The 12,889-nt window shown below is 44.4% G+C and overlaps 1 pseudogene; it reads left to right on the forward strand.

The window, feature by feature from the left end:
* The first annotated feature begins 6,976 nt into the window (after positions 1–6,976).
* Positions 6,977–7,479, forward strand: LOC134391282 (large ribosomal subunit protein uL6-like; annotated as a pseudogene).
* The last annotated feature ends 5,410 nt before the right edge of the window (positions 7,480–12,889 follow it).

Genomic DNA, 12,889 nt, shown 5'->3' on the forward strand with positions numbered 1-12,889 from the left:
TGCCTACAAAAAACTCACTTCACTTTTAGAGACACACTCTGAAAGTAAAGGAATGGAAAAAGATATTTTGTGCAAATGGAAACCAAAAAAGAACACAAGTAGCTATACTTATATTGGATAAAATAGACTTCAAGCCAAGGAAAGTTAAAAGAAAAGATAAGAAAGGTTATTATATAATGATAAAAGGTTCAATTCAACAAGAGGATATGACAATTCTAAATATATATGCACCCAACTCTGGAGCACCTGGTTGTTTAAAGCAATTACTATTAAACCTAACAGGAGAAATAGATTCCAAGACAATAATAGTTGGGGGCTTTAAAACTGTACTTTCAGCAAAGGACAGATCATTGAGGCAGAAAATTAATCAGGAAACATCAGAATTAATCTCTACTCTAGGCCAATTGGACCCAATGGACATATGTAGATCATTTCATCCAACAGCTGCAGAATACACATTCTTCTCAGCAGCATATGAAACATGCTCCAGAATGGACCATATGTTAGGTCACAAAACAAGCCTCAACAAATTTTTAAAAATTGAATTAATATCAACTACCTTGTCTGACCACAATGGAATAAACTAGAAATCAACAAAAGGGACACTAGAAAACATATGAACACATGGAAATTAAACAACATGCTCCTAAATGATGGATTGGTCAAAGAAGAAATCAAAAAGGAAATTAAAACATTTCTGGAGACAATGAAAATGTGAAAATGAAAACACAACATACCAGAACCTATGGGATACAGCAAGAGCAATTCTAAGAGGGAAGTTTATAGCAACAAATGCCTACATCAAAAAAGAAGATAAACAACCTAACATTCAAATAAACAACCTAACATTACACCTCAAGGAACCAGAAAAATGAGAACAAACCAAACATCAAATCAATAGAAGGAGAGAAATAACAAAGATCAGAGCAGAAATAAATGACTTAGAGATTTTTAAATATATAAAAAATCAATGAAACAGGGTTGTTTTTTTGAAGAGATAACCAATATTGATAAACCTTTAGCTAGGCTAATGAATAAAAAAGAGAGAAGACTCAAATAAATAAAATCAGAAATGAAAAAGGAGACATTACAACTGATACCACAGAAATACAAAGGATCATAAGAGACTACTAGGAACACTACATGTGAACAAACTAGAAAACCTAGAAGAAATGGGTAAATTCCCGGACACATACCACTTACCAGGATTGAATCGTGAAGAACTTGAAAACCTAAACAGACCAATGAGTAATGAGATTGAAGCAATAATAAAAAGTCTCTGAACAAAGAAAACCCCTAGACCAGATGGGTTTACTGTCAAATTTTACCAAACATTTAAAGAAGAATTAATACCAATTCTTCTCAAACTATTCCAAAAAACTGAAAAGGAGGAAATATTTCAAAACTCATTCTATGAAGCCAACAATAACCTTATACCAAAACCAGAAAAATATACAACAAAATAAGAAAACTACAGACCAATATTCTTAATGAACACAGATGCAAAGATCCTCAACAAAATACTAGCAAACAGAATCCAAGAACAATTAAAAAGATCATTCAACATAATCAAGTGGGATTCATCCCAGGGATGCAAGGATGGCTCAACATATGCAAATCAATAAAGGTGATACATCACATCAACAAAATGAAGGAAAAAACCATACGATCATTTCAATAGATGCAAAAAAAGCATTTGATAAAATCCAACACCGCTTCATGATAAAAACACTCAACAAACTCAGTATGGAAAGAATGTACCTCAACACAATAAAGGCATATATGACAAACTCATGGCCAATATCCTACTGAATGGACAAAAATTGGAGTTTTTTCCTCTGAGATCTGGAACCAGATAAAGATGCCCACTTTCCCCACTCTTATTCCAAATAGTACTGGGAATTCTAGCCAGAGCAATAAGGCAAGAGAAAGCAATAAAGGGCATGCAAATCAGAAAGGAGGAAGTCAAACTATCCCTATTTGCCGATGACATGATCACGTACATAGAAAACCTTAGAGACCCCAAAAAATTACTGGAACTAATAAATTAATTCAATATAGTGATAGGATACAAAATCAAAACACAAAAGTCATCATCCTTCCTATACTCCAGTAATGAAATAGCTGAAGAAAGTAATCCCATTCAAAATAGCTACCAAAACAATGAAATACCTATGAATGAATTTAACAATGGAGGTGAAAGACCTCTACAGTGAGAACTACAAAACATTGGTGAAAAAAATTGAGGAGGACACAAATAAATGGGAAGATATCCCATGTTCATGGGTTGGAAGAATTAACATCATCAAAATGTTCATACTACCCAAAGCAATCTACACATTCAATGTGATACCTATCAAAATACCAATGACATTCTTCACAGAAATAGAAAAAACAATCTGAAAATTTGTGTGGAACCACAAAAGACCCCATATAGCTAAAGCAATCTTGAACAAGAGGAACCACATTGGAGGCATTACACTTCCTGACTTCAAAATATATTATAAAGCTGTAGTAACCAAAATAGCATGGTGCTGGCATAAAAACAGACAAGTAGGGCCGAGCCCGTGGCGCACTCGAGAGAGTGTGGCACTGGGAGCGCAGCGACGCTCCCGCCGCGGGTTGGGATCCTCTATGGGAATGGCCGGTGCACTCACTGGCTGAGTGCCCGTCACAACAAAGACAAAAAAAAAAAAAAAAAAAAACAGACAAGTAGACCAATGGAACAGAATAGAGAGCCCAGAAACAAACCAATGCACTTACAGCCAACTGATTTTCAACAAGGTGCCAAGAATATACAGTGGGGAAAGGACAGCCTCTTCAATAAATGGTGCTGGAAAAACTGGATATCTATATGCAGAAGATTGAAACTAGACCCGTATCTCACACCATACACAAAAATCAACTAAAAAATGGATGAAAGACCTAAGTTTAAGAACTGAAAGCATGAAACTACTGGAAGAAAACATAGGGAAAATGTTACATGAAGTGGAAATGGGCTATACTTTTTTGAATGAGACCACAAAGTTAAACGCAAATAAAAAAAATACATACATGGGACTACATCAAACTGAAAAGCTTCTAAGCAGCAAGGAATACTACCAGCAAAGTGAAGAGACAATTTACGAAATGGGAGAAAGTGTTTGCAAAGTACACATTAGACAAGGGGCTAATATCCAGAATATATAGAAACTCAAAACAACTCAACAGCAAAAAACAAATAACCCCATTAAAAAATTGGCAAAGGACCTGTCTCTCAAAAGAAGACATACAAATGGCCAACAGGCACATGAAAAAATGCTCAATTCACTAATCATCGGGGAAATGCAAATTGGAACCACACTGAGATATCATCTCACCCCAGTTAGAATGGCTGTTATCAACAAGACAAAAAATAACAAATGTTGGTGAGGATGTAGAAAAAAGGGAACTCTCCTACAGTATTGGTGGGAATGTAAATTGGTACAGCCATTGTGGAAAACAGTATGAAGTTTCCTTAGAGAACTTAAAGCAGATCTATCCTAAGACCCAACTATCCCACTACTGGGTGTATACCCAAAGGAAAAGAAATCAGTATATCAAAATGACACCTGCACTCTCATGTCCATTGCAACGCTATTCACAATATCCAGGAGATGGAATCACCCTAAATGCCTATCAATGGATGAAGGGATAAGAAAAAAAAACCCTGTGGTATATATTTACAATGGAATACTATTCAGCTGTAAAAAGAAATGATATCCTACCATTTGCTGCAACGTGGATGGAACTGGAAACTACCATGTTAAGTAAAGTAAGTCAGGCACAGAAATACAAACACTGCATGACCTCGCTCATATGTAGAATCTAAAAGGGGGGGGGAAAGCAGTTGTCATAGAAGTAGAGAGTGGAATAATGGTTACCAGAGGCCGCGAGGGGAGGGTGGTGTGGGGAAGGAGAAGTGGTGGACTAACGGGTACAAAACTATGCTGTCTACCCTAAGTGAATCATTGTGTGTTATATGCAGGTATTGAAACAATGCACTGTCCCTCACAAAAATAAATAAAACTGAAAAATAAAAATAAAATACAACTCCAGACACTGCTGGCCACTGCTGCTGCTTCCACCGTTGTGTCCAACGGCTGGGAGCAGAAGGATCGATGGCTGGAGGCAGCTCACAAATCTGTGACTCCTTGGGCCTAGAGCCAGAAAGGAAAGAAGTATGTCTGTAGGCTTTACTATTGTGAAGCTCTACCACTTATATCACTGCACTCGGACCCTGTAAGGTATTATTGTCCTCATTTTACAAATGAAGAAACAGAGGCACAAAGATAGGAAGTGCTGTGCCCAAGGCCACATGGGATTCAAACCCCTGACATGCTTGACTTTAGATCCTGGGGTGACAGAGTCATGGTTTTAATTCTGTGACCCAGAATCTGTTACAAGAAGCACCAGAGAGGTCTGCTGGTCTCTTCACTCAGAAGACCCTCGTGTTGTAGAAGTGGCTCCAAGAGTCCATGCTCAGCAACTCAGTCCCGTGCCCACAAGAAAACACTCTGGGTTCATGCTCTCCCATTAACTATCTTGTTCTCCTGAGTGGAGGCTCTCAGCTCCCGCCTTTCTCCTGGAACCCTGAAATTAGCCCAACTCTAAATCTAATGAGCCAAATTTTTCAGTTGCAAAGGTACAGGAAAGGGGAAAATAGGTATAGAATATAAAGGGCATATAGTTCAACCAAATTGCATTGCCACACTAAAAATTCTCTTACCCTGATGCTTCTCCAACTTTGGCGTGTATCATAATCTCCTGGAGAGCTGATAAAGAACACAGACAAGCCATAAAAGCTCTGTTTCAGTGAGAATGGTTTTTATTTACCGGGCAGGTGCCAAATTCATCAGGTAAGTGCAACCTCCTGGGTCACTCTCCTTTGCTGCCTCACTTTAATGATCCTACTGAATGTCTCAACATTTTTTCTTGAGGTGGCCAAGGTCCCAATTTTAAAACATTCCATTAAACTTCCGACAGTCATTTCCTACACAGCCTATTACCTTTGCCTTCTTTGAGGCAGGGTTAAATTTTAAGCTAGTATTTACCAAGCTTGGGGAGGTTGGGACATTTTATTTCATTTTGGATCTTCAGCAGCTAACCTTGCACATCTACTCCTAACACCAGCCACTTGCTCTGTAACTCCCAAGAGCTCTGTCTTCCTAATTTCCAACTCGCCAGGATTCTTTCTCAGTATAGATATACATTTGGTAACTCTTCTTGCCTGAGTTCTGAAAGGGTGTGCTGTTTCCCGTAAAAGATTGACCACGACTAGGCAATTTTACAAGAATATTGGCCTTTTCTGCCTTAGTAAGTCAGCTGCTCTGATTCACAGAAGCTATATTAGCCTGTGTTATTTTGATGCTAAATTCAGCCCCTTCCCCTAAATCCAATGACTGACTACAGGCATGTCAGGACTTGGAAGTTACACTGCAGCCCCAGTCCCCATCACCAAGTCCTTCTCTTCTTCAGTCTCTCTCTCTCCCCACTGGGAATCACTGGGAGGGGACACTTTAAAAACTACTGATGCCCAGGTTCTAACCCAGATATTCTAATGTACCTGATCTGGGGTGAGACCTGGACAGTGGGATTCTTCACGGCCCCTGAGGACTGTAGCCCAGTATTGCGTCCACTTACCCCCTCCTCTCTTGAGTTGAGCCGCTCGGCTCCATCCCCAAGCTTCCTCACCCCACTCCTCTCTGAGTCAGCTGGACACATGACCTCCAATTTTCCACAGTCCCCACCACTCCTTATTGTCTCCCCACACTGAGGCTGAGTGTCCCTTGCTATAATCACTATGTTTGCCCTGTCAGTTTTCCTACAGCTCAAAAAAGGGTGTGTTTCTTGTCCCGAGGTCTATCAAAAGAGAGATGACCACCAAGGCCGTGCATTTCTTCTACCAGGCTGGCTTCCTTCACCTACCTTGAGGGTATTTTAAATTTATGACTCTGTTATGGTCCTCACTTACACCCTATTAATATCATTCCTATTTAATAGGGGAGAAAACTGAGGCTCAAGGTCATAAAACTCGGGACTGGTAGATTCTCACAGGTCAATTGACTCAGAAGCCGAAGTTCTTAAGGTCTATAGGATTCTGCCTTCTTCAGGTGAGCCATCCTCGTACTCCACCCTACTCTATCACCAGAGAGCTCTGACTGTTGAACAGTCCCTCCTTATATGAAGCCCCAGATCTGCTCCTCAGCTGCAAACATAACATTCATGTAGAAAGAGAGGGAGAGAAAGAGAGTTTGAGGCCAGATACATTTTGGCTAAGCAGCAGGTTCTGCCCAGCCGGGGGCCAACAGTGTCTTTACCGTCTGGAAAGACTGCCCTGGAGGTGGCGCTCCAGAAACACACAGAGCCAGCTGCTGAGGGCTGGAAAGGAAATAGGTACTTGCAAGCCCATAGGCAAGAGGCACGGGAACCCCTGGGGACCAGCGGGGTGGGGTTGCATGGGGCACAGGGAAGGCAGAGGGGAGGTGAGAGCCTGGATCACAGCTCCTGATTTGGAGCAGAGGTTGAAGGGATGCACCTGAAGATGGAAAAAGGGGCCATGAACCAGGGAATACAGGTGGCCTCTAGAAGCTAGAAAAGGCAAGGAAATGGATTCTCCTCTGGAGCCTCCAAAAGGAGCGCTGGCCTGCGACATCTCGATTTTAGGACTTGTGACCTCCAGAACTGTAAGAGAATAAATTGTTACTTTAAAATAAGTTTGTGGCTATTTGTTACACACAATAGGACACTAATATGAAGTTCAGTCTTTCCACTGGGCATTAGCCTGCTGAGGCAGCCGTAACAAAGTACCACAGACAGAGTAGCTTAAACAACAGAAAGTTACTGTCTCAAAGTTCTGGAGGTCAGAAGTCCCACATCAAGGAGGTGAGGATGCCTCTGGGTTCGGTGGGCCCTGGGAATCTGAAGCCATCGGCTCTGGGAAAGCCAGTGGCACAGAATGAAGACCATTCTCAGCAATCAGACTGTGGACCTTCCAGAACATGTCGACATCACTCTGAAGGGGTGCACAGTAATAGTGAAGGGCTCCAGGTTGACAAATGGTGGGGAAATAGAAAGGAACTGGCTGCTGTTCACACTATCTGTAGTCATGTACAGGTCATGATCAAGGGTGTTACGCGGGGCCTCCGTCACAAGATGAGGTCTGTGTGTGCTCACTTCCCCATCAATGTTGTTACTAAGGAGAATGGGTCTCTTGTTGAAATCCAAAATTTCTTGGGTAAAAAATACATCTGCAGGGTTCGAATGAGGCCAGGTGTTGCTTGTTCACTGTCTCAAGCCCAGAAAGATGAGTTAATCCTTGAAGGAAATGACATTGAACTTGCTTCAAATTCAGCTGCTTTGATTCAACAAGCAACAACAGTTACAAACAAGGATATCAGAAAATTTGGGGATGGTGTCTATGTCTCTGAAAAAGGAACAGTTCAGCAGGCTGACAAATAAGATCTAAGAGTTGTCCAGCTACAGAAACAAGGATGATTCCCAAGTCATGCTTGTAAATTTTAGTGATGGAATAAAAGACCTATTCATTTGGGGGGGGGGTCCCAGATCAAGGCATGGGCTTAGCCGTACTCCCTCTGAAAGCAGCTAGGGAAGGATCGGTTCCAGGCCTTTCTCCTAGTTTCTGGTGGTTCCTTGGCCTGTGGCAGATTAACTGCAACCTCCTCATCATGTTCTCCCTATGTGTGTGTCTGTCTTTGTGTCCAAATTTCCCCTTTTTTGTACGTACACAGTCACATTGGACTAGGGCCCATTCTGATAACCTCATCTTAACTTGATCATCTGCAAAGACCCTGTTTACAAATAAAGTCACATTCACTGGTACTGAGGTTAGGACTTCCACATCTTTTGAGGGCACACAGTTCAATCCCTCACACTCTGTCACTCCTAAGAGTTGCCCTCCTTTACAGATCCCAGGGGAGGAGCTCGATAATCCTTCCCTTCCTCTCTCCTCTCTCTGCTAGCTTACTGCAGTGGGCCCAGGAAGCAAATGCCCAAAGCTTGGGACTGTGTCCACACAGCCACTCACTGTGACTTCAGCACGCTCTGCAGGGATCTATGGGTGCTTCAGTGCCTTGGCATTCCCTACAAGACCGAGCCACCCTCCCAGGCAGGAACCATGCCAGTGTGTATTCCTGCAACTTCCTTCCAGCATTTGCCACCTGCCCACCTGTGCAGGCAGCCTGACAGGCCCTCTGTTTCTCATCATTTTGTCTTGTCCGTCTCCCCAGTGGAACTGTGAGATCCACCAGGTTGGGTTCTGAGACTTCTTCACTACTTTATCCTCAGCACCTGCTACGCGCTGCACACCCACTGTGTTTGTTGAAATAATGCATTATTCATCTTCATTCCCTATCTCCCCAGCCCAGCAAGAACATCAGTGCCAAGGTGGTGTGTGTTGAATGAAAATATGGCTCCAGAAAAGCTTCCCTTGACACAGAAGAGCTGAGCTCAACCTGTCTGAGAACAAGGTATGGCGTATGAGGCGGGGCAAGCTCTGAACGGCCAGGACATCGGGCACAGCTTGCACCCGCGGCTCAGGCTGGATGAAGTTAGAGCCGATTCTTTTTGAAGCAGAGACCGACATCCTCTGGGAGAGGAAGAAGACAGAGACCAGTAGGAGCTGTGACTTCTCTCTTGTCCCCCCATCTAGTAAATTCAGCAGAATGAGATTTAGGATAGAAGTGGGGGGTTCACCTTCAGGTCACCCAGTCTCTGGAACATCAATAGGGTCTAGATCAGCCACCATGCAGCTCAAAGAGAGATGCAGAAATCCCACCCTGCAGAACCCCTTCCAAACGTCAGGTCCCTGTGAGTTAAGGAAGATGCACTGAATGCCAAAGCTCCTGCTGTCCTCAGAGACCAAGGCCTGCCCTGGGTCCCGAAGAAAACAGCAGATGCTGTTCCCATCCTCACATGTGCATAGCCCCTTCCCCGGAGCCTGCACCAGTGGGTTTCTGAACAGTGTGTTTTCACTATAGGTTCTGAGGCTGGACAAGCCTCCACCTCTTTTCTCTCACCTGGGAGGCAAAGCGGAGTCCACCTGAACAAGGCGACGGCCAGTCTCCCCTGTCCTGGCTTCTGCCCCTGGAGGGAAAGGCAGTGGCTTGGGGCTTATTGACTCATCCTCATTCTCTGATGGAAAGTAGAGACATTTTTTCTCCTGGCAGGAGAAGAAGGTAGGAGAGTAAACCCCCAGTGGCTCCAACATGAGACTGAGGCTGGCCAGACATGGCTCGGGGCAGCGTCATACTGAGATGGCTCTGATGACCCATCTCAGGACTCTAAACAGGGTCTGCAAACTACAGCCCATGGGCCAAAATCTTACTTTTGTGATCTGGCTGCCACTTTACTGCAACACAGCCGTGCTCCTTCCTTTACGTACTATCCGGGGCTACTTTCATGCTACAAAGGCAAAATAGTTGAATGGTCATGATAGAGACCACATGGCCCACAGAGCCTAAAAGCGGGGCCAGCTTCACAGGATGCAACCCATATGGTGCCATGCTTAGGAGACACCACAAGCTTGGTTTCTCCATCTTGGAATCTTTAATCATTTTTAAGCAAGGGCCCTACATTTTTGTTCTGCCTTGAATCCTGCAAATTATGTAGACGTTCCTGCCAAAAACATTTACTCTGAGGCTCTACAGTTTGCCTATCCCTCTACTTTTCCAATTTTTGACTCCTTTTAACTCTTTTCCTTAATGCTTCTGGCATCAAGAAGCTCACTGCTTTCCGCAGCAGCCTATCACATCTCTGGAACACTGGGAGTCCATTCCTCCTGGCACCCTTCACAGGAACACTGTCAGCTCTCATTACTGAGGGGTCCACGGTGAGCAAGGTGCTGGGCTGAGCCGAGCCAAAGCCTGCCACTTACTCATCAGTCAGAATAAATCCAGTCCTTTAAGCCTTCAGAGACTTGAGCAAAGATTTCTGCCCCCCACCCCCTGAGTCTTCTCTTCCCCAACCCAAAACTGTTCTGTTTTTCACAAGACAGTTTCCAAGCTCCTGTGCCATCTTACCCTCCTTAGACAGGAGCTAGTTTCCCAAGACTCCTCTTAAGCATGGAGCCCAAACAAGGCTCCAAGTGCAGTCTGACCAGTGCAGAGCTGAGCAGAACAGTCTCCTCCATCGTTCTAGATGGTACATAATTACTGATGCATCCTGAGATCACATTGTCCCTTTTGGAGACCATTCTAAAACACTCCAACACCTCCGATGGCAGGAAGAAAAGATGCTGTTATGCTCACTCTACAGATGAGTAAATTTAAGTTTGGAAGGGAGTGGCCTGCTCATGGGCATGTGGCACTTCTTCTCCAAATCCTAAGTTCTCCCCTCCACTAACCAAGACTTTTTGGGCCCTCAGTGTCTTCATCTGTAAAATGGAAAATCTAGGTCTCTTTCGGCTCTAGCATGCTGTAATTGTTTTCTAAATGCAGACACCATGTCTTAGTCCATTTTGTGCTTCTGCAAGAGAATACGGCAGACTGGGTAATATATAAAGAACAGAGATTTATTCCTCAAGTTCTGGAGGCTGGGAAGTCCAAGAAAGAGGAGCTTGCACCTGGCAAGGGCCTTCTTGCTATGTCATAACATGATAGAAGGTGTCACGTGGCAAGAGAGGGGCCCAAGGGAGAGAGAGAAAGAGCAAGAGGAAGGGCCGTGCTCACCTTTTATCAGAAACTCACTCCCATGATAACTAACCTCACTCCCTCCAAATGGCATTAATCATTAACCATAGTACCCCAAAGCCAAGTCATCAAGAAAATAGAAGCTCCCTGCCTAGATCTAAAACTCCCAGGGAAAACAAAAAGGTCTCCTTTTCTGCTAATCATTCCAGCCTTACCTGCCTCGGACACATTTGCATGAGTAATTGGTCTTGCTGGTTAAGGGTGGCCCCACATGTGACAGCTCACTGAGTCTTCAGACCATGGTGCTATGACTTTCTCGATGAGTCGATGAGGCAGCCCATGTAATCTTTCCCTTTCCCATTACTTTCCCTTTTCACTCTCCACAAATTTGTCTTCCCACACATCCCATTTTCAAAAATTTTGTCTCTCTCTCCCCTAAAGCCCAACAACAACAAGGTGCCTTTAAAATAAGAACGCAGAGTCCTCCATAAAACCCCATACACAAAATGGGCTTTGGAAAGTCCCTCTCACTCCTTAATTGCGTTCTCTTGTTAGAAGTATCACCCCAGGGTTGACTCGAACATTCCATCTTTCAGCGTGTTCTTCATGACATTTCTTCCATGGGTAGATGGGCCCTTTGGTGTCCCAGTAGGTTTTCCCACTGTGTGTGAGGCACAGACTCACACGTGAGGAACGCAGGCAGGTTTTACTATCCACATTTGAACAGTGAGGACACTGAGGCACGGAGAGGGTAAATGGCTGACCCAGGTCACAAAGCTGGTTAGTGACTCAGCCAAGAAAAGACTAACAGTTCCTGGCCTAAGTTCTCTTTCCAGTAGCATCGTCTTTGGAAAGAGGGTTGTCATAAGGACACGAGAGATGACTCTCTCTGCCTCTGGCATCTGGCCCCTTTGCTCTCTGCCTCTCTGATACCAACCATCCTTTTGACCCAGCTGAAGTGCACTTCCTTCTACTGAAATACCAAATGTGTATTAGCTGCCTCCCTGCCTCCCTTGGCACTGGTCACCAGCTAGAGGCAGCGACCCTTTCCCAGGACAGATGAGCCAACTGACACACCAAGGGTGCCTGAGCGTGGAGGCTGGCACAGGGTGGGTCTCAACAAACACTAGTCGCCACTGCTGCTCTCACTCATTGTTCCACTTACTAGGATTGTGAAACAAGCCGCCCAAAGTTCAGTGACATCAAGAAATGATTATGCTCATGGACTTAGTGGTTTAGGTGTTCAGACAGGGCACAGAGAGAGCAGCATCTCTGTTTCATGATGTCTGGGGCTTCAGCTGGAAGACATGAAGGTTAGGGGTGACTTGACAGCTGGGGTCTGGAATCATCCAAAGCCTTGTTCATGCTCATGCCTGACGCTGGCTGGCAGCTGGGGCCTCAGTATCTCTCCATGTGGTCCCTCCACATGGGCTGGTTTGGGTTTCCTCACAGCATGGCGGCTGAGTTCCAAGGGCAAGAATCCTGAGAGGAGAGAGCCAGAAAGCTGGCTGGGGAAGGAAGATAGACCTTTCCTGTTGGTGAAAGGAGTGTCAGTCCCATTGTAAAAGCATAGATGGGGCCATCTTTGGAAAATACAGTCTTCCATAATCATTATTATCATCTTGCTGCCATCACTTCACCTTGAGAAGAAGTTTCTTCTGAGTGGCTCTCCATTCCATGTGACAACACTGTCCTGGGCTGGCCCACATTTTCACCATGTATATCTGGTCCTGCAGAGGACAAAGCCTGAGCTCAGGCTCAGATCCTGCCACATCCCACATGAACACAAGCAGCAACATTCTTTCTTTGTCACAATCTCTTTGCAGGAGGAGATACATATACCTAGGACCAGGGGGTCTGGGGATTCAGGCAGGGGAATGAAAAACAAACAAACAAAAAAACAAACAAAAACCAGTTAACTCCTAGGACATTTAGCAACAGAGCTGTCTACTATTTATCCCAAGGAACACCGTGGGGGCTGACAACGTGCTCAGCTGCACACAACTCCATCTTCCTTTGCCAAGAGGGGTGGCCAAGAAGATATGAACGGAAGCGGTTGGGTTGGACTTCTGGGACAGCTTTCTACTGGAGCCGACTCAGAGGGCAGATGCCTTTTCCTCCCCTTCCCCTGCCTCTTTCTTCTTGTCCAGGCTCAGATATTATGGCTGGAGAAGCAGCAGCGATATTGTGCTCAGGAGGTGGCTTTGAGAGTAGCAGAAAGG

Source organism: Cynocephalus volans, chromosome 11, assembly GCF_027409185.1.
Source record: "Cynocephalus volans isolate mCynVol1 chromosome 11, mCynVol1.pri, whole genome shotgun sequence".
NCBI classification, from domain to species: Eukaryota; Metazoa; Chordata; class Mammalia; order Dermoptera; family Cynocephalidae; genus Cynocephalus; species Cynocephalus volans.